We start from the raw sequence: 23,273 nt of genomic DNA on the forward strand, positions 1-23,273 counted from the left end.
GCTACAGGACAAAGGACCAGTGAATTGGTCAGTGGGTACCAGGTTTCAGTTGGGGTGGGAGAAAAGCTGGTGGTCATTGTTTACTGAAAAATGTGTGAATATATATGTAAGGTGACTAAATCGTGTAACATGATTCAAATTGTCAACACTTGGCACTGGCCATGGTAAATATTAAATTGCAACAGCATTATTCATAACCCACATAGAAACATATGCACCATACAACATACCAAAGGATGAAATGATGAAGGCTCCCAGGGCATTTAAAATTTAGGACAGACAGAAATCTATGAAACAGAACAATCTATTTCTTAAAAGAAATTTATAGATCATATTATAACCTTACAGGAGCCATTACCTTCTCTATCAGATCACTCTATTTCTTTCGAGGAATGCATCATTTTTTATCATATGACCTTAAAGGAGCCATTTATCTTTTCTATATTTCAGTTTTCTGTATATAAAATGAGGCAATATATCTGTAGCACAGTAGGAAATGACACTTGAACTTAAGTTTTCCATTGACTGTTATTGTAAGGCATATGGTGACCATAGAGTAATGCTCTACAAACACCTCTGGTTTACCCACTACCCCTACTCTTTCAATACAGCACTCATCAGAGGTCTGTTTCTTTCAGTTTCCATCAAAGGGCACTATGGTTTGTTGTGTAATACCAACCATTTATATAGCCTGTTGATATTTCTGAGCCTATCTTTGTGGTTTTCCTCTGTTCATATCAGACAATCATATCTGAGACTAAAGGCCTCAGAAGTAACAGGGTATGGTGGTACACTCCTGTAATCCCATTATTGAGGAGCTGGAGGCATGGCCATTGCTAATTCTAGATTAATTTGGCAGCTTAGAATACATAGTGAGTTCCACACAGAAGTGGATGCACACAGTCAGCTATTGGATGGAACACAGAGCCCCCAATGGAGGAGCTAGAGAAAGTACCCAAGGAACTGAAGGGGTCTGCAACCCTATAGGTGGAACAACAATATGAACTCACCAGTATCCCCCAGAGCTTGTGTCTCTAGCTGCATATGTATCAGAAGATGGCCTAGTCAGCCATCATTGGGAAGAGAGGCCCCTTGGTCTTACAAACTTTATATGCCTTGGTTTGGGGGAACCCCAGGGCCAAGAAGTGGGAGTGGGTGGGTAAGGGAGTGGGGGGGGTAGGGTCTGTGGGACTTTTGGGATATCATTTGAAATGTAAATGAAGAAAATACCTAATTTAAAAAATAAATTGTAAAAAAAAAAAAGAATACACAGTGAGTTCCAGCCTAGATGACAGGACAAATTGGGGCGCTCTCTTAACTTTTTTTATATTTCTGTTTCCTCACCCATCCCAGTCTGATTCTGCTCCTGATCTCATGAAACTAAGCTTCTGCCCTTGAGGTGAGTCTTAGCAATTAATCTTTCTTTACATGCTTGCTGTTTTGGAGCTTACCATAAAGTTCTCTGGCATACTTCGTCTTGCAGTAGACCACATGACTCTCTTTCAGGTGCTTTGCCCCATACTTGGGAGGAAAGATGCTAAGAGAGAGACTAAGAAGACTGAATCTATAGGTCTTGCTGAGTTTCTTAACTGAGTGTAAAATGAATAGCAAAACTCTGGGCAATCCACCTTGAATCTTTGAATCATCCACTTGAATGACACTATGTCATATAAATCTATAATTTAGTATATTGGCTGTGTTTTCTTGTTCATTTACTATGTTATTCCCCTTTAGTATAGGGAAGGGATTGCCCATTTTCCTGTCTTAGTACAGAATCAAGACTTTTAAACACCAAGTATGTAGAAATGAAGTCCACTTATTGGGCCAATGACACAAATAAATGAACAGACAGCAAACAAATAAATAAAATAATGACTTCCGTTGCCAGAGCCTTATATCTTATATAAATTGTCTTATTTCTCTCCAAAATAAAGTGTCTCCCAGAAGAAGCAATGGTCATGATAATGTGACCATAAATTTCATCCAAGTATCCCTGTTTCCCTTATGTCTGGATGAGTAAGACAAAGTCTGGAGCACAATGATATTAAGTAAATGCTAAGTCTATGTCCAACAACTTTGTTTCCATCTCAGAGTTTTTATTGCATTTATCCCAACTGTCATCAGAGCAGAATGAACTTTCTCCCAGTTTCTTTCTTCTGAGGCTGTTACAGTGGGTAGTGGGCATTAAATCTTGGCTGGCTTACTTCCTGCTAAATTTTGCACAACAGAGTGATAAAGAAGTAGGAGAAAGTAGTGCCTGTTGTTGGCCTGACCCACTACCTCACATCACCCAGAAAGATAATGTGAAGACATTATGTTATTTTTGACTGAGTGCTATTGTTCTGTACAGGATTGATAATGATATTTTAATCTTGATGCTGGAGACCTAACCTTGAGCCTTGAACTGGTGCTCGTTGTGGTGAATATCATAAATATCATAAAGCACTATCCATAACTTCTAAGACTAGGCTTTGAATGGGGAATTTTAAGATCAAACTAACAATTTAGAGAGCAGGAGATCTTTCTTCCTCTCCTCTTTAGCATGTTTCCCATTTTATTTGTACTTCGCTTCATCTTCATATTTTTCTTTACTTTCTTTCTATGCAGAGTCAAAAGTTACATGCAAAGAAAACATCTCCAAAGCACATTAAGTTTCCCTCTATTCCCATGTATCAAATTTTGTAATTACACATAGGCCTTTAAGAGAGATCTATTACAAAGTCTCAGTCTTGAACATGTGTGTTTGCATGTGGAGGCATGCATGTTTATATATGTTATGTGTAAGCAGGTGCAGAGAGAGTTCAGTATTAGGTGTCTTCAATCTCTTTCCAACTTAGGTTTTTTTGTTTTTGTTTTTGAGATTCTAATTATGTCATTTCTCTTTTCTCTTTCTTCTTCACACCCCCTACCATAGCTCTCCTAGCTCTTTTCCAAATTCATGTCCTCTTTAATCATTAATTATTGTCACATGCACATATGTGCATGCATATGCATATATATTTCTAAATGTAATCTGCTCTGTTTGTGCATTGTTGCTCATGTGTATGTTTTCAGGGTTGACCATTTTTGTACTGGAAAAATCAATTAGTGTGCTCTTCCTTGGAGAAGTCTAATTCTCCTGCTCTCTGCATTCCTTAGTAGTCCATAGTGCTTTTGCAGGGTTAAGGCCCTGTGAGCTTTCCCCAGTCTACTTTGGTATGTCTGTTGTTGATGTCCGTTAGTTTTTTTTTTTTTTTTTGAGACAGTCATGATCCCCTGTCTCTACCAATGTTGACTTTTTATGTAAGTAACCAGCATTTGAATACAGCAAGCATTTTGCTGAATGAGTCTTTCCCCATCCTCACTCCTGAACCTTTTCTGACACATTGCAATGTATATGCATTGCAGCATGCTCAAAATCTCCTTAGTTTACCTATCCTTTGCATTGGGTTACTTCTGGGAGTAAAGTCAGTGGTGGGTCATTGCTTTGTACCATCTATCAAAGTAAATGTGACGTTCTGTTCAAATGAAGGGATCCTTTGGGTTTAACAGTAAAACAGTAAATATTTAGCAAAATTTTAGTGCTTTTAATTAATTAAGTGAATTTTAGGTTAATCAGAAAACCTGATAATGGTTTGAATAACTACTGCTGTGTCTTCAGATACAGCAATAAATGAAACACCCCCAGTCTCTTTCTAAGAACTAATATTTAGGAGTGCCTTCATAGTCACTACTTGAGATGGTTGTCATTCTTGAAGATAAAAGTAAGCCTACCCCTGCATGGCAAATAGCAAAAATGAATCAAGTCAATGATAGTTTTATGTTTTCTGATGGCTCTTTGTTTTGCCCAGAAGTCTGCGTCAAAAAAAAAAAAACTGTTAATTTAGCAGACACAAGGGAAGACAAAAGAATGTAAGAAGACAATAAAGTGATGCTCAGAGGTTTCTCTGTATATTCTGAAGAAGCTCTAACTATATGAAAGTTGTTAGAAAGTGAAGAAAATGAATGGTTAGAATTGTACAAAATTAAATCAGTGCAAATCTATGACTTACCCATCAATTAATCTTTATCTATCTGATAGAGCAGGTTTGATGTGGAAACTAACATTTCAACAGGTCAGGTGACTTCTCAATGTCTTAGGAATAATATGCAATGGAAGTTCACGAACTTAAAACATCTGGGTCCAGTGTGAGAGATATCAGTGTACTTACCATGGATGTCTTTCCTTTTGATATAGAATTGACGAGCATTAGCCACCAAGGAAAGAGATGATGTGACCAAACAATGGGTAAATACTTTATTTTGCCTTTCCAATACAGTAAAATCTTGCAACACATTAAGTAGTTATGACGAATTAATGACCTCTCGGTGTTGACTAATAAATCTACCTAGAACTTAATTTTCCTGAAATATTAAGTCTGGAAAAACTCTCATTGGTGTAGATAATTTCATTTCAAAAACTGCCTCAACACCAAGATTTAGTCACAGTGGCATAAAAATGTAAACTATTGTTGGACTGAGGGGTGTGGGGGATGAAGGGGGAGGGAGAAAATGCCCGTGTCTTTCCGGGGTTCCTGTGTTCTGTGCAAGCTGCTGGATGTTTCCACTCGGCCCCGGGTAGGCATCTAAGCCACTGACCCCACATGACAGGGGGTGGACAAGGGGCAGTACCTGATACCAGGGGCCCCAGGGTGACACCCTCTGCCCTGGAGATACAGGAGAGAGGGCAGAGGGAGAGAGGTTCCCCATGCAGGTGAGAGTCCTTAGTCAGGTCTGTGGCTGGAGTACAGGAAGGCCTACTGATGGAAGATTAGGCACGGCTAGTTAGGAGAAAGCCTATTTCATTTTCCAAGCACAGCAGGCCTGATGAACAGAGACAGTCTATGGTTTTAGAGCTTTATTGTAGAAAGACAGGGGGAAAGAGAGAAGGGAAAAGAGAGAGAGAGGGGGAGGGGGAGGGGGAAGAGGAGGGGGAGGGGGAGGGGGAGGGGGAGAGAGACTGGCTGTACTGGTTAGTTTTGTGTCAACTTGACACAGGCTGGAGTTATCACAGAGAAAGGAGCTTCAGTTGGGGAAATGCCTCCATGAGATCCAGCTGTAAGGCATTTTCTCAATTAGTGATCAAGTGGGGAGGTCCCCTTGTGGGTGGTACCATCTCTGGGCTGGTAGTCTTGATTCTATAAAAAAGCAGGCTGAGCAAGCCAGTAAGGAGCATCCCTCCATGGCCTCTGCATCAGCTCCTGCTTCCTGACCTGCTTGAGTTCTGGTCTTGACTTCCTTGGTAATGAAGGGCAGTATGGAAGTGTAAGCTGAATAAACCCTTTCCTCCCCAACTGCTTCTTGGTCATGATGTTTGTGCAGGAATAGAAACCCTGACTAAAACAAATTGGTACCAGCATAGTGGGGTATTCCTGTGACAACCTGACCATGTTTTGGGGAGGACTGTAGAAGGTCTTTGGAACTTTGGGCTAGAAGATCCATTCAGTGTTAAGAGCTCTATGGGATGTTGTGTTGGAGGTTGGAAGATAATGTTGAGAACAGTGTAGAAGATGGAGGCCTGGCTTGTGAAATTTCAGAGGGAAGATTAAAGACTTTTATCAGGGCCATTGCTATTTTGATTATGAAGATTCTGTGGTTCTGGTTAGCTGGGGTTGAAGAATCAGCTGTGATTTTCAAGATACCAGAACTGCTAAATCAAAAACTTTGCATTACTGGGACTATTGATGCTGGTTAGCTGGAGCTAAGAAATTAGCTATGATTAAGAAGAGACCAGCACTTTAGTCCCAGCACTCGGGAGGCAGAGGCAGGCGGATTTCTGAGTTCGAGGCCAGCCTGGTCTACAAAGTGAGTGCCAGGACAGCCAGGGCTATACAGAGAAACCCTGTCTCGAAAAACCAAAAAAAAAAAAAAAAGAAGAGACCAGCATCATTGAGGTGACATCTTCTGGGAAGTGTTTTCTGAAAGCACAGAGAGGCTGTGTTCCAGAGATATCCAAGGTTGTACCTTGTGCTGTGGCTGGACTTGGTAATGTGTAAGAGTTACCCAGGTGGTACTGGTTTTGAAGGCATGAAGGGGTCATGAAGAACAGCTGAGGCTTAGCAGTATGAAACGCCATGGAAGGCCATTGGTGAAGGTTCAGCCTCAGTTGCAATTGATGGCCCAGGACTGAAGGGGTCATGAAAAGGAGTTGAGGCTTGGCACCATGAAGGGAGCCTATGAGAGGCTACTGCTGAAGCCAAGTTACAGTGGAAGACAGCAGTGTTTTGGCGATACCAGTACCATGAGATGACCACCAAGAACAGCAGCAGCAGTGGAGTATAGGCAGCTGGAGCCTAGAAGACAAGCTGTGTGCTACAAAGGACAGGGCTAGAAAAGTGACCTAAGCCCTTGGAGGAGCCCAGAAGATCGTGAGTTGGATCCCAGACATTGGACAGTTGGAGTTTAATTTTTGCTTTTGATTGTGACTGTGCCCTGATATTTTTCCCTCTTGAAGGAAGAAAATATTTTAGTGGATTTCACAGTTAAGAGACTTTTAATTGTAAAAGACTTTGGATTGTAAAGGATATTGAATATTTTGGAAGGATTGAACTTTTAATATGTAAAGACTGTGGGATATTTAAAGTTGTTTAGATCTTGGGGATGAATAAGAAACTAAGGGTTGAGACTTACTAGAGAGGTGTTTGTGTGTCAAGTTGACAAGGCATCAATTATACTGGCTAGTTTTGTGTCAACTTGACACAAGCTGGAATTATCAAATAGAAAGGAGGTTCAGTTGGGGAAATGCCTCCATGAGATCCAGCTGTAAGGCATTTTCTCAACTAGTGATCAAGGGGGAAAGGCCCCTTGTGGGTGGAACCATCTCTGGGCTGGTAGTCTTGGGTTCTATAAGAGAGCAGGCTGAACAAGCCAGGGGAAGAAAGCCAGTAAAGAAACATCCCTCCATGGCCTCTGCATCAGCTCCTGCTTCCTGACCTGCTTGAGTTCCGGTCCTGACTTCCTTGGTGATCTACAGCAGTATGGAAGTGTAAGCTGAATAAACCCTTTCCTCCCCAACTGCTTCTTGGTTATGATGTTTGTGCAGGAATAGAAACGCTGACTAAGACACTGGTCATGGCCAAGAGGAGAGAAGGGGGAAAGGAAAGAGAGAAAAAGAGTTAAAGAGTAAGAATGGTTAAAGAGAGTAAGTGAAAGCTTAAGAGAGCAAGGAGAGAGAGCAAGGTGGGGCCAAGCAGCCCCTATCATAGTGGACTGTGTTATCTTGTTGTTGCTAGGTAACTGGGAGGAGTCTAGCCTGAAGGTCAGAAGCTTGGAACATTGTGTACATGACTAAAAGCCTTCTCCTGTGGGGGCTGGGGGGCAGTAACTTCAATAGAAGCCAGGGGTCCAGGAGACATGAGGGAATGCCTACTGTCCCATGTGGGTGGGAATTATCACCACCAGGTTTCACCAGGGTTCAGACCTCAGCTTGACTGTAGACCAAGCTGTTTGTGTATAGCCCATTGCCCCACAAACTATATGTGGCCAAATATCAAATCTTCTTTGAACCAGAAGTCATTGAAATTGATTGAGAAAACAGAAAGTAACCACATCAATTTGCCTGTTTTCTCATGGAAATTATAGATTTTAATCAGCTTAGGTTTAGAGCTTTTAATCAAGATCAAGATAGATTTAGTTTTCATATCTCCAGATTTTGTGGCCTACTGAGATTAGGAAGACTATCTGCAATTAAAATCCTTCTCACAGCTTTGCTCCAAAATACACCCTTGCTAAAGCTATAGCTACAGGTTCTACCGGCATTTCCTTTAGATTGCTTAAGCTTAGGTGGCGGTACTTGAGAGACAGTTTATTATGTGTCATCTGTCTCTCTCTTTGTCTGGGCAGGTTATGTGACCATAGATGCCCTCTGCTCTGTAGTGTGAGTCATGTGTACTGTGAATTTCACATTTATGGCATCAGAGTTGTGCCAAGAAGGCACAGGAGTCATGAGCAAAGAACCCGTCCCTGTTCTCTTCTTCTTTATTCTGACGTGTGTTTATGTAATGGCCAGTGGTATGGCAGCCAGTTGTCCTCAGTAATAGCAATATTTGTGAAACTGTTATCAGTTTGCATTGTTTCTTTGTTTTACCTACCCATTTTTCTTGAACACCTCCCAAGTAAGTCCTTGAGCTCAAATCTTTGTCTCAGAGACTATGTGCATGAACCTAAATTAGTCCAGTCAGATATGTTGATCTGAAGTATAACTGTTTTTTGAGTGATCAATGCTAGATTATCCTGAAGATTAAGAGGGAGGCATGAGTGGGAAGTTCTACACATTCTTTGAATAAACTCTCAGGGAATTTGAAACAAAGTTCTCTTATGTCTCTGATAAGAAAGAACTCTGAACTAGACGTGCAGAATGTGCCTATAATCTGAATTGAAGAGGAACATTATTGACTTTGAATCATCATATGAAAACCTACAATTGGAATGAGGCATAGGTCCTGAAATATCTTCTAGAGCAAGTTTTGTGAATGGAAAAGAAATAAAATGAAAATTTTTTCCTAATACTGTCCTAGATAAAAATCCATTTCTATTCCTACTTAGTAAGGCATGACAAATAGAATGAAATGTTCACTTTCATCAGGAACAGATGTATTTGATGTGAATGTAGATGGAGCTCACTAGCCTAAGAACAGCAGCCCAACCAGAGCATTCTCCCTCTGTACACTCAGACAGAAAGATTCTGATTTCCTCAGTTTTCTACCATTATTGGGTCATTCAAATCACTCAGCCATTGTGTCTTCCTCTCATATTCAAACTAGAAATGTCACACATATTTTCTTTTCTTTTGTGACAAACCTCTGCTTGATGTTCCCAGAAAATGTGGAGTGCTTTGAAAAAGCCCGAAGTTCATAATTATATGGATAATCTATTATGATCAACCTATTATGATCAAGTTCCCCTTTTATAAAATGTAATATAAATTTACTATTTATATTGTGCATCCTGATGGGTCTTGTAACATACTCATACACTGTAGAATGGCATAGACAAGATAATTGACATATATTATCTCACCACACTTATCTTTACTGTGTGTAGGACAACACTTAACAGCTAATCTTTTAGTAATTGGCCAGTGTATTGTACATTGCTTCTAACTATAGCATCGTATTGAATTAGATCTACCAAACATTCCAATTTAACTGATTTTTTTGAGTGTCTTTTAACACTTTTTAAAACCCATTTTATCACTTAAGGTAATATACAGTTATTGGGGTATGGAAAATTGAGGGAAGAGTTACTCTGCTGACCACACTATTATTTCAATTAATTTTATATATGTAAAGAGTAACAAAGGGTCAGTATATCATCCATATTAGGGATGTTTGAAAACGTATATTTTTAATATTTACTTATTAAATTTTATTTTAAAATAAACTTTTTTATAAAATATTGAAAATAAATAAAACATCCTATGCCAAAATTAAGTAGACCAAAGTCTATACAACTAAATGAATTTCTATACAGGTAGACTAGGCATTCATATTTGAATTGTGGGGTTTCACATCAAATTTTACACTTCATTATTAAAAATTTTGTACATTTATCTGCCACCAAACCCCAAATATCCACGATAGAATTAGAACTAGAAAAACACTTTCTGTATATGTTATATATACTTTTATATATGCCCTTTTATAATTTGTGTCATTTACCTGCATTCAGTCTTTTCTTCTTATTTATTGAAGATAGATTCTTTTATCATGCAATATATCTAGATTATAGTTTCCACTTCCTTTACTCCACACAGTTCCTTTCCCTCCTCACAGGATCTAGTCCTTGGGTCCTCTCATTAGAAATGAACAGGTTTCTAAGAAGTAACAACCAAAAATGATAAAATAAAATTTTAAAAAGGTGAAGCAAAGACTTTTCATATCAAAATTGGAAAATGCAATCCAACAGGAGGAAAGGTGTCCCAAGAGCAGGTGAAAGAGTCAAAGACCCACTTTTTTCATAGTTAGGAGTCCCATAAAAATACTAAGCTAATATCTATAGTTTATATGCAGAGGACCTAGTACAGATCCATATAGAGCCTGTGTTTGCTGCTTCAGTGTCTGTGAACCTTGCTTAGTTAGTTGACTAAGAAGACCATGTTTTCCTGGTTTCTTCCATCCCCTCTGACTTCTAAAATCTTTGTAACTCCTCTTCTTCATGATTCCCTGAAATCTGAGAGGAGAGATTTGATAAAGACCTACTATTTAGACTCTCTCTGCATAATGTTTGGCTGTGAGTTTCTGCACCTGTTTCCATCTGATGCTGGAGGAAGCTTCTCTGATGATGACTGACTAAAGCACTGAACTATGAGTATAGCAAAATACTATTTGGAATTATTATTATTATACAAATGCTTGGTTTTATCCTAGGTCTCTGCACTGTCTTGGTTTCTCAGTAGTGTCAGATATGGGTTGCTTCTCATGAAGCAAGTCTTAAGTCAAATCTGATAATAGTTGGTTACTTCCACAAGTTCTGTGCCACCACTGAGCTAGCCTACGTTGCAGGCCAGATAGATTGTAGGTCAAAGGTGTTGTGGCTATGTTGGTGTTCACATTTCACTTTTGGTAGCCTGAAGAATAATTTTCTTCACCAGAGACTATAAGTAGGGGTGAAGGCTTCATGTAGATCACCTTGTCTTCTCTATGTTCAATGAGTTGTGTGGATATTCTCCTTGGCAATTGGGCCTACTGTCAGTTTGAGGAGAGCAATTCTTTATCTTAGCATATGCCTGGTTTTGTTTTGGTTTTGGTTTTTGTTTTCTTTTCTTTTCTCTTTTCTTTTCTTTTCTCTTTTCTTTTCTTTTCTCTTCTCTTCTCTTCTTTTCTTTTCTTTTCTTTTCTTTTCTTTTCTTTTCTTTTCTTTTCTTTTCTTTTCTTTTCTTTTCTTTTCTTTTCTTTTCGTGATTTACATGGAACCCCCTTGGAAAACAACTCAATTGGATGCAACCTAGTCTCTCTACCTGAAGCCATGACTTGCTGTAAGATTAGGCTAGTTGAGGCTCTGTGTCTCCTGTTACTAGGAGTCCTCATTAGGGTCACCATCATAGATTCCAGGATGTTTCCAGTGAGCTTTCTACACCACCACCCAAATACTCCCCAAATCTAGTCATTTGTCTCTGCACTTTCTCCTCACATCCCATCCCCTTGCACACACCAGATCCCTCTCATCCCTGTCTCCATCATTCTCTAGTTCATCCATAAAATATATATTCTATTTCCCCTTCCCAGGGGGATTCATGCATTCCCCACCATACTCCTCGTTATTTAACCTCTCCGAGTCTATGGGCTGTAGCTTGACTATCAGTTTCTTAATTGCTAATATATACTTATAAGTGAATGAATACCACCATATTTGTCTTTCTGGATCTGTTTTACTTCACTTAGAATGATTTTTTTTTTTACTAGTTTGAACATTTGCCTGAAAATTTCATGATGTCATTTTTCTTTTAACAGATGAGGAATACTCAACTGTGTAAATGTATCACCTTTTTAAATCCATTCTTCTGTTGAGGAACATCTAGGTTGTTTCCAGTTTCTGGCTATTATGAATAAAGCCATAATGAACATGGTTGAGCAAGTGGTAAAATGAAGTGTCTTTTGGGTGTGTGACCAAGAGTGGTTTATCTGAATCTTGAAGTAGGTTGAGTCTCATTTTTCTGCCAGATTGATTTACATTGTGGCTGTACATGTTTTCATTCACATTATCAGTGGAAGAGAGTGTCTCTGTGCTTTCATATTCTTCAGCATTAGCTATCACACATGAGATCTTAGCCATCTGATCGGTGTAAGGTGGAATCTAAAAGTAGTTTTGATTTGCATGTCCATGATGGCTAAAGATGCTGAATATTTCTTTAAGTGCTTTTTAGCCATTTGAGATTACTTTACTGAGAATTGTCTGTTTAGATCTGTATCTCATTTTTAAATTAGATTAATTGCTTTTTTGGTATCTAGTTTCTTGAAATTTTTAAATGTATATTTTGGATTGTAGTCTGCTATCAGATATAGAGTTGGTAAAAAAATATTTTCCTATTCTGCATGATCCTGCTTTGTCCAATTGTTGCTGCCCTCTGCCTTACAGAAGCCTTTTGGTTTCATAAAGTCCCATTTATTGACTGTTGATCTTAGTGCCTGTGTTATCAGAATCCTGTTCAGGAAGTTGCCTTAGGTGCTAATGTGTTCTAGACTATTTCCTGCTTTCTCTTTATTGGGTTCAGTGTGTCTAGTTTTATGTTGAAGTCTTTGATCCACTTGAACTTGAGTTTTGTGCAGGGTGATAAACATGGATCTATTTGCATTCTTCTACATGTTGACATCCATTTATACCAGCATCTTTTGTTGAAGATGTCTTTTTCTCAGTGTGTTTTTTGGCTTCTTTATCAAAAATCAGGTGTCCACATGAGTGTGGATTTATGTCTTGGTCTTCAGTTCAACTCCATTGACCACAGTGTCTATTTTTATTCCAACAGCATGTGGTTTTTCTTACTATAGCTTTGTAGTATGGTGAGACCTGTAGTACTTTTACTGTTCTGCTTTTATTGCCAGGACTGTTTTTAGATGTCCTTTTTTTCCTTATGAACTTGAGTATTGTCCTTACCAGGTCTGTAAAGTACTGTATTTGAATCTTGATTGGGGAATCTTGATACATTGAATCTGTAGTTTGCTTTTGGTTAGGTGGACATTTTTATCATTTTGATCTTACCAATCCATGAGTGTAGGAGATTGTTCCATCTTCTCTATAGCTTCTTCAATTTCTTTCTTTAAAGATTTAAAGTTGTTATCATAAAAGTCTTCCACTTGCTTGGTTTGAGGTAACTCAAGATATTTTATTTGAAGCTATTGTGCAAGGCATTTTTTCTGATTTCTTTCTCAGTTCATTTATCATTTTAAAATAGGAAGACCACTAATTTGTGGTTTAATTTTATAATCTGCCACTTCACTGAAAGTGTTTATCAGCTATAGCAATTCCCTGGTGGTATTTTATGGTCACTTATGCATGCAGTTTTATGATCTGTGAATAGCGATACTTTGACTTCTTTCTTTCCAATTTGTAATCCCTTAATCTCCTTCAGTTGTATTATTTCTCTAGCTAAAACTTCAATTACAATATTGGCCACATATGTAGAGAGTGGATAACCTTATATCATTCTTGATTTTAGTGGAGTTGCTTTGAGTTTCCATTTAATTTGATGTTGGCTTTAGGATTGTTGTAAATGGCCTTTATTATGCTTAGGTATGTTCCTTGTATTCTTAATCTCTCCATGATTTTTTATCATGAAGGCATGTTGGATTATGTCAAAGATGTTTTCTGAATCTAATAATATGATCATGTGGCTCTTTTCTTTCAATTTATTTATATGGTGGGTAGACTTAATGATTTTCATATATTGAACCATCCCTGCAAATCTGGGATAAAGCCTACTTTACCATGGTCTCTTCTCTTTTTGATGTATTCTTGGATTCAGTTTGCAAGTATTTTATTGAGTATTTTTGCATCTATATGTTGTGCATAATATTAAAAATCAACACATGCTATCGCCGGCTAGGCACTGGCTGTTGGTCTCAGTCTGTTCCCAGTCCAGCACACAAGCTGAAATCTCATGTTTTCCCTTTGCCAAATCCTGTCCCACCAAAGTTGGCTCTGCCTCTCCAGAGCTCTGAGATTGCTCTCTCCTCTCCACACTGGCTGCTGCCAAATCCACTCAGCACTCTCAAATTTCCATGGTTAGCTGGGGCACACTCTCACAAACCCACTCTGTCCCAGTTACCTTCCTCTGGAGTTCAGTTGAATCACTGTGAGAAGGAAAACACCAGACAATCTTAGTTTAGAATCAACAGAACACAATCGCTGGTCACAGAACCTAGCATCCTAATTTCATCAACTATTCTAAGTTAGAAATCTTACAGTGGTGAACCTTGGTGGATCTGCCACCTGAATTAACAGCCTCTGGCCTACATCGTGTCTCCTTGCTTCCACAGTCCAGAGGACTGTCCCCTCTCCTGCCTTCCCTCTTCCTCTCGGACCCAGAAGTCTTGCCTACTTCTTCACTGGGCACAATAATTGGCTTCTTGAACTTATTATTTTAATCAATTAGGGAAAATTCTGCTACATCTATGTTAACTAGAGAAATTTGTAATTCTCTTTCTTTTTGAGTTTTTATGTGGTTTGGTATCAGAGTAACTGTGGCTTCATAAAATGAAATGGACAATGTTCCTTCTGGCCCTAGAATTTTTAATTTTTGTTGTTTAAAGACCTCTTTTTTTTTTTCTTTTTTTGAGGCAGGCTTTTTATGTGTAGCCCCGGCTGTCCTGGAACTCACTCTGTAGACTAGCCTGGTCTCGAACTCAGAAATCCACCTGCCTCTGCCTCCCAAGTCCTGGGATTAAAGGCCTGGGCCACTGAGTTGAGAGACTTTTAATGACTGCTTCTATTTCCCTAAGGTTAACAGGTCTAACCTTAAGTTTTAGACTTGTTTTAATTGTAATTGTTCATCTGATTTTTATTTAACTTTGATAAGTGATAGTTGTTGAGAAAATTATCCATTTCTTTTAGATTTTACAATTTTGTGGAGTACAGGTTTTTAAAGTCTGTCCTTATGATTTCCTTAGTGTCTATCCTTCTGTTCCCTTTTCTTTTCTGATTTTGCTAATTCATATATTCACTTTCTGTCTTTGAGTTGGTTTGGATAAGTACTTGTATATCTTGTTGATTTTTTTTTTCAAAATATCAACACCTTGTTTCACTGATACTTTGTGTTGTTATTTTCGTTTCTATTTTTATTGATTTCAGCTCTCTGTACATTTCTTGACCTCTACTTGTCTTGGTTGTGCTTGCTTCTTTTTCTTCTAGACCTTTCCGGTGTGATACTATGAAACTTCTTTTTAAAAAATAATATTTATTTATTTTATTTATATGAGCACATGGTAGCTGTCTTCAAACACATGAGAAGAGGCCATCAGATCCTATTATAGATGGTTGTGAGCCACCATGTGGTTGCGGGGAATTGAACTCAGAATGCCTGGAAGAGCAGTCAGTGCTCTTAATCACTGAACCATCTCTCCATCCCTTCTTTATTTTTTAATGCAGGTTCTTAGTGCTATAAATGTTTCTCTTGGAACCATTTTCATCGTGCCCCGTAAGTTTGTGAATGCTGTGCATTTGTTTTCATTGTTTGAAATATTTTAATGTCTTTGTTTCTGTCTTGACCTAGACTTTACTTAGTAGAGAGTTGTTCAGTTTCTATTAGTTGTAAGCCATCTGTTATTTCTGTTGTTAATATCTAGCTTTAATCCACTGTTGTTTGATAGAAAGTAAGGAGTTATTTCAGTTTCTTTGATCTGTTGAGACTTGTTCTGTGTCTGAAAATGTGGTCAGTTTTGGAGAAAGTTTCATGAGGTACAGAGAAGGTACATTCTTTTGTATTTTGGTGAAATATTCTGTAGAAATCTGTAAAGGCCCATTTGTTTTATACAGTCTGTTGGGTCAAATATTTCTACATTTAGTTTTTGTCTGGATGATCTGTCCATTGGTGAGAGTTGGGTCTCCCATTATCAGTGTATGAGGGTCAATATGTGATTTAAGCTATAGTAGTGTTTCCATCACAAATTAGGTTGCCCTAATTTAGGGAATAGATGTTAAGAATTGAAATGCCATCTTGGTGGATTTTTCCTTTAAAGAGTATGTAGTTTTCCTTGGCATTTAATTTCTGCAGTTCCTTGAAAGTTCTGGTCATTAAATCCTTGTCTGAAGTGCAGCTGGCAAAGATTTTCTTCCATTCCATGGGCTGCTAACTATGCTGATTTTTCCTTGGCTATACAGAAACCTTTTATTTTCTTGTAGTCTTATCTGTTGTTCTTGGACTTGGGTCCTGTAAGGTTGGCATTCTCTTTAAAAGGTTCTTACTTATTCCAGTACCTTGAAGGGTGTCTCTTGTGTTTTCTTCTAAAAGTGTCAGTGTTTCTTTTAAATTAAGGAATTTGATCCTTTTTGACTTTTGTACAAGATGAAGGATATATATTGAATTTTATTATTCTGCAGCTAGAAATTCAATTTTGCCATCATCATTTGTTGACTATGCTATCTTTATCCCAAAGCATATTTTTGTCTCCTTTGCCAAAAATTAAGTGGACATAGCTTTAATATTTTACTTATTTCCTTCATTCTATTCCATTGACTCACCTGTCTTTTTGTTAATGCCAGTAACAGGTTGTCTTTATCATTACAGCTTTATAGTGTAATTTGGGTTCAAGCATTATAATGCCTCTAATATTGTTCATATTAATTAGGATTGTTTTAATTGCTTGTGCTCTTTGTGGTCCCATATGAATCTTGTTTTTTTTTTTTTTTTTTCCTAAACCTGTGAACTCTGACATGGGGAATTTGATAGGTATTTCATTGACTCTTCAAATTAATATTGTTAGTGTAGACATTTTCACAATATTAATAGGTGGTTGCAAGCCCTCTGATAGAGGTACTGGGAACTGAATTCAGATCATCTGTGAGAGCAGCAAGTGCTCTTAAGTGGTAAGTCATCCTTTCAGCTTGAAGATATAGATTATTAGTGGTTATATAAGTTAAATTTGTATTGTCAAGTTGAGCACCCCAAATACTTTTTAGCACTTTTTTGTTACAATTGAATTTACATAAACAATAGTATGCAGTTTAAATCTGTAGATTAATCAACTTAAAAATGTAAGTGCACATGGGAACTCCCACCCTTACCAATGTATAGGATATTTTCATCATTTTAGATATCTTAATTCCCTGCCCCAATTACAAATTCTATAATCCTAAAGAAACCACTGTCTTAATTCATAACACCATAGATGATTTCTGCCTGATACTATATAAACAGAATTACATAGCATTTATTGTTTATTTTTACTCTATATATGTGGTTGTGGTTGTACAGACTTGCTTGAATGTGTGTGTGTGTGTGTGTGTGTGTGTGTGCGCGCGCGCGCGCGCGCGAGCGCGCGCATGTGGAGGTTGGTTGATATTGAATGCCTTAATTACTTTCTACCTTATGTTTTACACCTAGGGATTACTGTTTGGGCTGGGCTGGCTGGCCAATGAGCTTCAGCAATCTTCCTATCTCCCCTTCCCCAGCACTGAGATTATAAGGACATGTTGCCATGTACAGGTTTTTCTTTCTCTCTCTCTTTCTTTCTTTCTTTCTTTCTTTCTTTCTTTCTTTCTTTCTTTCTTTCTTTCTTCCTTCCTTCCTTTCTCTTTCTTTCTTTCTTTCTTTCTTTCTTTCTTTCTTTCTTTCTTTCTTTCTTTCTTTCTTTCTTTCTTTCTTTCTTTCTTTCTTTCTTTCTTTTTCTTTTGTGGTGAGATTGAAGAGGGCCCCTAGTCCTTGTGCTTGTATAGCAACCACCGTAGCAATGGAACTATCTCTTCCGTCATAAACACACACTATATAGTATTCTTATTGTCTGCTTATTTTCACCTTATTTGCTTGAGAAAAAAATTTTCAGTTTGCAACTGAAAAAATATGTAACATTAACTTACCTATTTTTATTGTGCTGTATAATACTATATTTTACGTACATAGTACAATTTATTCCTTATTGTATTCTGGTCATTTGAGCTGTTTCAAAGTTTTAGGAGTTAAAATGATCAATACTGACAACCATATAATGCCTTTCTATTGGATGCCTATCCGGATGTAAGCTTACTGGGCCATATGCTGGGACGTACTTTAAGTATCTCATCTCATTATGATTTGTGTGTTACTATTATAAGGTGGACTTGACAGTAGTTAAATACAAAAATCTTAAGATGAAATTCAATTTTTATTTATTTATTTACTTATTTATTATTTAATTTATTTTTTATTTATTTAATTTTTATTTATTATTTATTTTTTATTTAAGTTTTTATTTTCAAGCCAGAAACTTGTTTGAATTTTAAGATTCCAAATAATTAATAATTGCCATCAGGCTTCTTGCTCCAGAGAGGCAAGAGAGCACCTCAGGACTAGATTTCCAACTCCAATGGGGTCTAGGAGCACCTTGCTACCAGGCATCCAATCTCAATAGCTTCAGAGTTCAGTGCAGGGTCAGAGCTTCAGCTCTAGTGTGCCCAGGCTGAGAGACTGGAACTTTGCTCTTGTGGTCAATAAGATCAGTTTGAGTGTACAGTTCTGACTTCTGAGGTTCCAGTTGTCACTGAAAGATTGTGAGTCTATTTACTGTGATCTCAACGCTATTGTGGACCTTTGAATCTAATCACGTGGCCCAAAAAGAACATAGAAAACTATGTATCTGACATTTGGTCTCCTTATCCTAGATGATTCACAGAATCCAAGAGGTGACTGAGGTTTTGACTCTATTTGGTTTCCTTAGGGCTTGTGTGTATTTACCCTTTAGCCTAGTTGGTACATAGCTCAGATGAGTTTACCTCACTGACTCCATTGTCATTTGACACAAAATTTCATCAGTACTCATAGCTGAACTTTATGAAGATATCCCTCAGGAAAAAAATCATGGAAAACAAAACATCCAAAGAGCCTCACAGGAAGAGGAAGCCAAAATGAAAGATATATAAAACTTTAAAAGAAACACAAAGGACACCACACAATGGCCTGAGATGATCCATCCTTATCCAATGAATTTCTCTAAAAGAGACCCGAAGCAATAGAAACAATGGGAATGTCTGAGAAATAATCCACCTCGGGAGATTTGTATCTGTGTATTTTCAGCTGTAAAAGAAAGAGAAATAATTTCAAAATGAATTTTAGACTATGGAACTAGAAACTTATGTCAAATGAGGTAACCCGGACTCAGAAAGACAAACACTACATGTTCTCTCTCATCTGTAGTTGCTAGCTCCAAATCTCCAAATCTGACAGCATAAAATAACTGTAGAAACAAGTGATACAAATGAACAAACAAACAAACAAAACATCAACAACAAACATGAGAGAGGTCATTAGGGAGGGAAATAGCAGGGTACAAGTGAATAGGAAATGGGGAAATTTAATTGAGCGTGGGAGAGAATGGATAACAAAGAAAGAGAAATGATAAAAAAACACTAAGGATATTTGGAAAAGCCACAAGGAATCATATCACTTTATATATTCACTTAAATTATATACAAAATGTGTAACTGTGCAGATATATGTGTATATGTATTTAGATTAAATGAGGTTATGCCATTTGGGGAGCAAATGCACTTCGAAGGGTCCATAGACCATCTATTAATATCTTCCTGGCAAATATAGGGAACCTCTTTTCAATTTGTTGGTCAGAAGAATCCAAGAAATTCTCAAAACCAAGAGGAGCTACTGTTGTTGTCCTTGGTTGCCTTCCAGAAGTTGAGGGTAAGTCCCCATTACTGATGATATGATGCATATTAGACACAAGATAAAGAGGAATTCAGCTGGCACTGACTTGAAAGCTTCCTCTCCGAGGACTAGCTTTTATAGTACTAGATCGGTGCAAACTGACAAGAAAAGAAAGTAATCAAGAGCTCTACTTACATACTGACACAGCAAGATATCTATGACTTAAAAGCACTTATATTCTTTATATAGCCAAGAATTGTCCAACTGGATTTAAGGCCAGCTCAGTAGGAGGAAAATCATGCCTGGTGCTATAAATGTAGCTAAGCACTTGTGATGAGTGGTAGTATAATCTTCCAAACCAGTATAATTTTTAACTGCCTTCTCAATACTTATTCTTACACCCACAGATAAGTGTACCTGTCACCTTTCATCAAAAAAGCTTCTTTGTCAGTAGACAGAGACCAGAGCATAAAGATTATTAGATGAATATTTAAAGTAATCATAATCTTGTAGTTTCTAAGAATACTGATTTATTATTCTTGAATCTCAGAGAATAGCAATGCCAGGAATTTAAAAACATTGGGAAACTTGCTATTTCATTGTATATTATAATTCTGAAGTGTATCACTGTAACTGAATACTTTCAAAAAATAAAAAGGAAGGGCTTGGGTAAATTAAACCTCTTGTGATAAAGAGAGAAAACCATTTATGTTATACTCCTATCAGCGCCCCTCCAGTGACAGTTGAGATATACAGGCACAGGCTAGAAAATTAGCAAGGTCTGTGGATCATGGGGTTCATGGACTTGGTATGTGCTACTTGTTTTAGAACCCATCTACCTAGTAACTAAAGGACAACTTGGTTACAACAGAGAAGAGAGTCTTCACAGCATTCCACAGGTGTGTGGCATCATGAGTCTGATATTCTTCTCTAAGCTCTTGCAGGTGGTGCCATCCCTCAACTAGGAATGAGCTTGTAAATCATATTCTCCATGGCCTTGTCCCACACAGGTCCTGAGGTGTTGCACTGCACTTCATCACAGGAATGTAACAGGAAGTTGTAATTTTCCAGACGGTAAAAGAAGGCAGGAAAAACAAAAATAAGAACAAACCCACAAAAAAGTTAGCTTGAAAAAAAGATCTGTCTAACATAGAATCCCTCTGTAGCTATTCTCCATTCAGGACCCCTACTCTCTGATACTTAAGAGACAGGCTAAGCCCTTCGGCTTTCTGCTCACTAATGCTTCTGCACTGAGCATGTTGCTGTTCATTGATATAAAAGTTAACTTTTCACTTTTTATTCCCTCCCAAACCCTGAGGGACATCCTTTCCAGTCCGCTGACAATATTCCTTTTTCTTGAATCCTGCTACTGTCGTTCATGTTGTCTCTGTGTTCTTTAAAGCAGTGATTCTCAGCCTTCCTAATGCTGTGACCTTTTAACACAGTTTCTCATGCTATTGTGTCCTCCAACCATAAAATCATTTTTGTTACTACTACACAAGTATAATTTTGCTACTGTTATAAATTGTAATATCAATATTTTTTTGTAGCTAGATGTTTGCCAAAGCGGGTCATAATCCACAAGTTGCAAACCACTGTCCTAAAGCACTCACTTTTGTAATACACATATCCCAAAGGGTTTGCTGTTTTTTTTTTTTTTTTTATTACCGTGGCATTCTGTTGTGTATTTTTTCCTTCTAGTTAAAGGAGAATAGATTGGCTCATCTTCTATTAAGGAATAAAAAATGAAAATGATATCAGTCAGATAATGGATTTGATTAATAGTCTATGATAACTCACCTACCTATCTTACCCCTGACAACAAACACGAACATGACAACAAATATATCATCTCACTACACATTTGAAATGGGTGCATATCATTTTAGATATTTTAAGTAGTTTCCAGCTAACTAACTAACTATATATGTATGCATTGGGCTATTTGAAAAATTATGATTGAAATGACAAAGTTTGTTTCAGTGGATAGTAGATGAAAGTCTAGCTAATTCTTCTGGAGGGCAGGCATCATGTGATAAGATAGGATTCTATTCTATTTTGTTGATTCTCTGTTGATTATTCTATACTTCTGTATGAAAAGAAATTAAGGTGGAAAAAGTGTCAAACGATACATATGATTCTTGTGAAGACTATGCAAATTAATGGTGGAAATTTGATAAAATGATTCAAATCTCACTCACGTTTTCACTGGAGATGTTCTCTGGTGTTGCATCAAAGAAAATGCTACTCTCTGTGCTTCTCTATCTCTATAAAATTGAGACTTTGGATTAATTTTGAATGCAAACACAGAGGCAGGATGGTTCTGTACTTCATTGGGCTTGTGATTAACATATTCTCTACTACTTTTCACAAAGAACTGAGTGATAAATAACATACTCTTACAATGAAAAACAATACCACCATCTCATTTTTGTCAATCAAGGGTGATTAAAAATTATATAAAAATATCAGAGTCAGACTTACTGACACACCAAACTGAAGAATTGACACCCCAGACTGAAGAAAAGAAACAACACCCTCCTAGGATCCAATAAACAAGACATCTCCTATCATGAAACTTGTGGTCCTTACTGACTTGTCTTCTGTCACCCAGTGTGTTTGTCAAGAGACCAACAAGTAGAGGAATTTTCTATCCTAGGACTTCAGATCTACTTGGTCCTAATTGTTGACATGGTCCACTTAACTTATTATCTCTTCATCCACCTGTCTACAGATATGTGTCTGTTCTAGTCATTTACCTCTAAGGCCTCATGAGTCCTATATTTTACTTTTCTAGGTCTACTTGAGCCTGAGGCTTGAGTCTATAGGCATGCTTCCAGCAATCTTCCAACAGAACCCACTGCCTACACAGCAGAGATGTTTTGTGTATTACTATTCACTTCCTGTTTCTATTTGTCATTTCGAACTCTTTGACACTGCTCTGGTCTGTTTAACACTTTAAAGTTCTATGCTTTCTTCTTCGCCTGCTTGCCTTGTGTGACTGAGCAACTGCGAGATTCTTGGACTTCCATTCACAGCTGCTGCTGAACATTGTTGGAGAGTTGGACTAAAGACTAAGTATTTAACAACTGCCCACTGTCTTATTCATCACCCACCTTTAGGATCCATTTATCATTCCTCACATTTTAATCCTTTGACAGTCTTGGATGCTCCCTCATCATGAGTTTCTTTTATTTCCTTCATATGTACACTTGTAACTATTCATTTAGTAATATTTATTGAGCACCTACCAAGTATTATAATTTCTGGGTCTAGTCTGCACAGGTGAATAAAATAGACAGGTTCCTGTTTGGTGTAAACAGACATAATACAGAAATGAAAACAGAATGGAAAATGTGAGACTGATTACAAAGAATACAAAAGTCGAAAAAGAAAATCCCGCCTGGAGAGAGCTGGTCTCCCTGGAGTGTTGTCACTCCTAAGTTCACAAGTGAGACCACCACTTTTGCTCCAATAACTGGCCAAAGAGGGACCTGTCAGGAGCCCAGAGGGCACATGTACCATGAAGCAGCCAGGGACAGGATCATTCTGGTTTCCATCAGCACCCTGGAGCAAGCCCTGTGACACAGCTCTCCAAACCCAAATCCCACACAGAAAGAGCTGGTTTCCCAGGTGGGCTGACACAGCTAAGATCACAGACTCACAGACTCACAGGAGGTACAAGCTTTAGTCAGAGACAAAAGACTGACTAATACCAGAGATAACCAGATGGCAAGAGGCAAGCACAAGAACCTAAGCAACAGAAACCAAGGATACTTAGCATCATCAGAACCCAATTGTCCTACCACAGCAAGTCCTGGACACTCCAACACACCAGAAAAGCAAGATTCAGATTAAAATCACATCTCATGATGATAATAGAGGACTTTAAGAAGAACATAGATAACTCCCTTAAAGAAATATAGGAGAACACAAGTAAACAGGTAGAAACCCTTAAAGAGGAAGCACA

This window comes from Mus caroli, unplaced genomic scaffold, assembly GCF_978045245.1.
Source record: "Mus caroli unplaced genomic scaffold, Mus_caroli_1 scaffold_2, whole genome shotgun sequence".
In the NCBI taxonomy this organism is placed as follows: domain Eukaryota; kingdom Metazoa; phylum Chordata; class Mammalia; order Rodentia; family Muridae; genus Mus; species Mus caroli.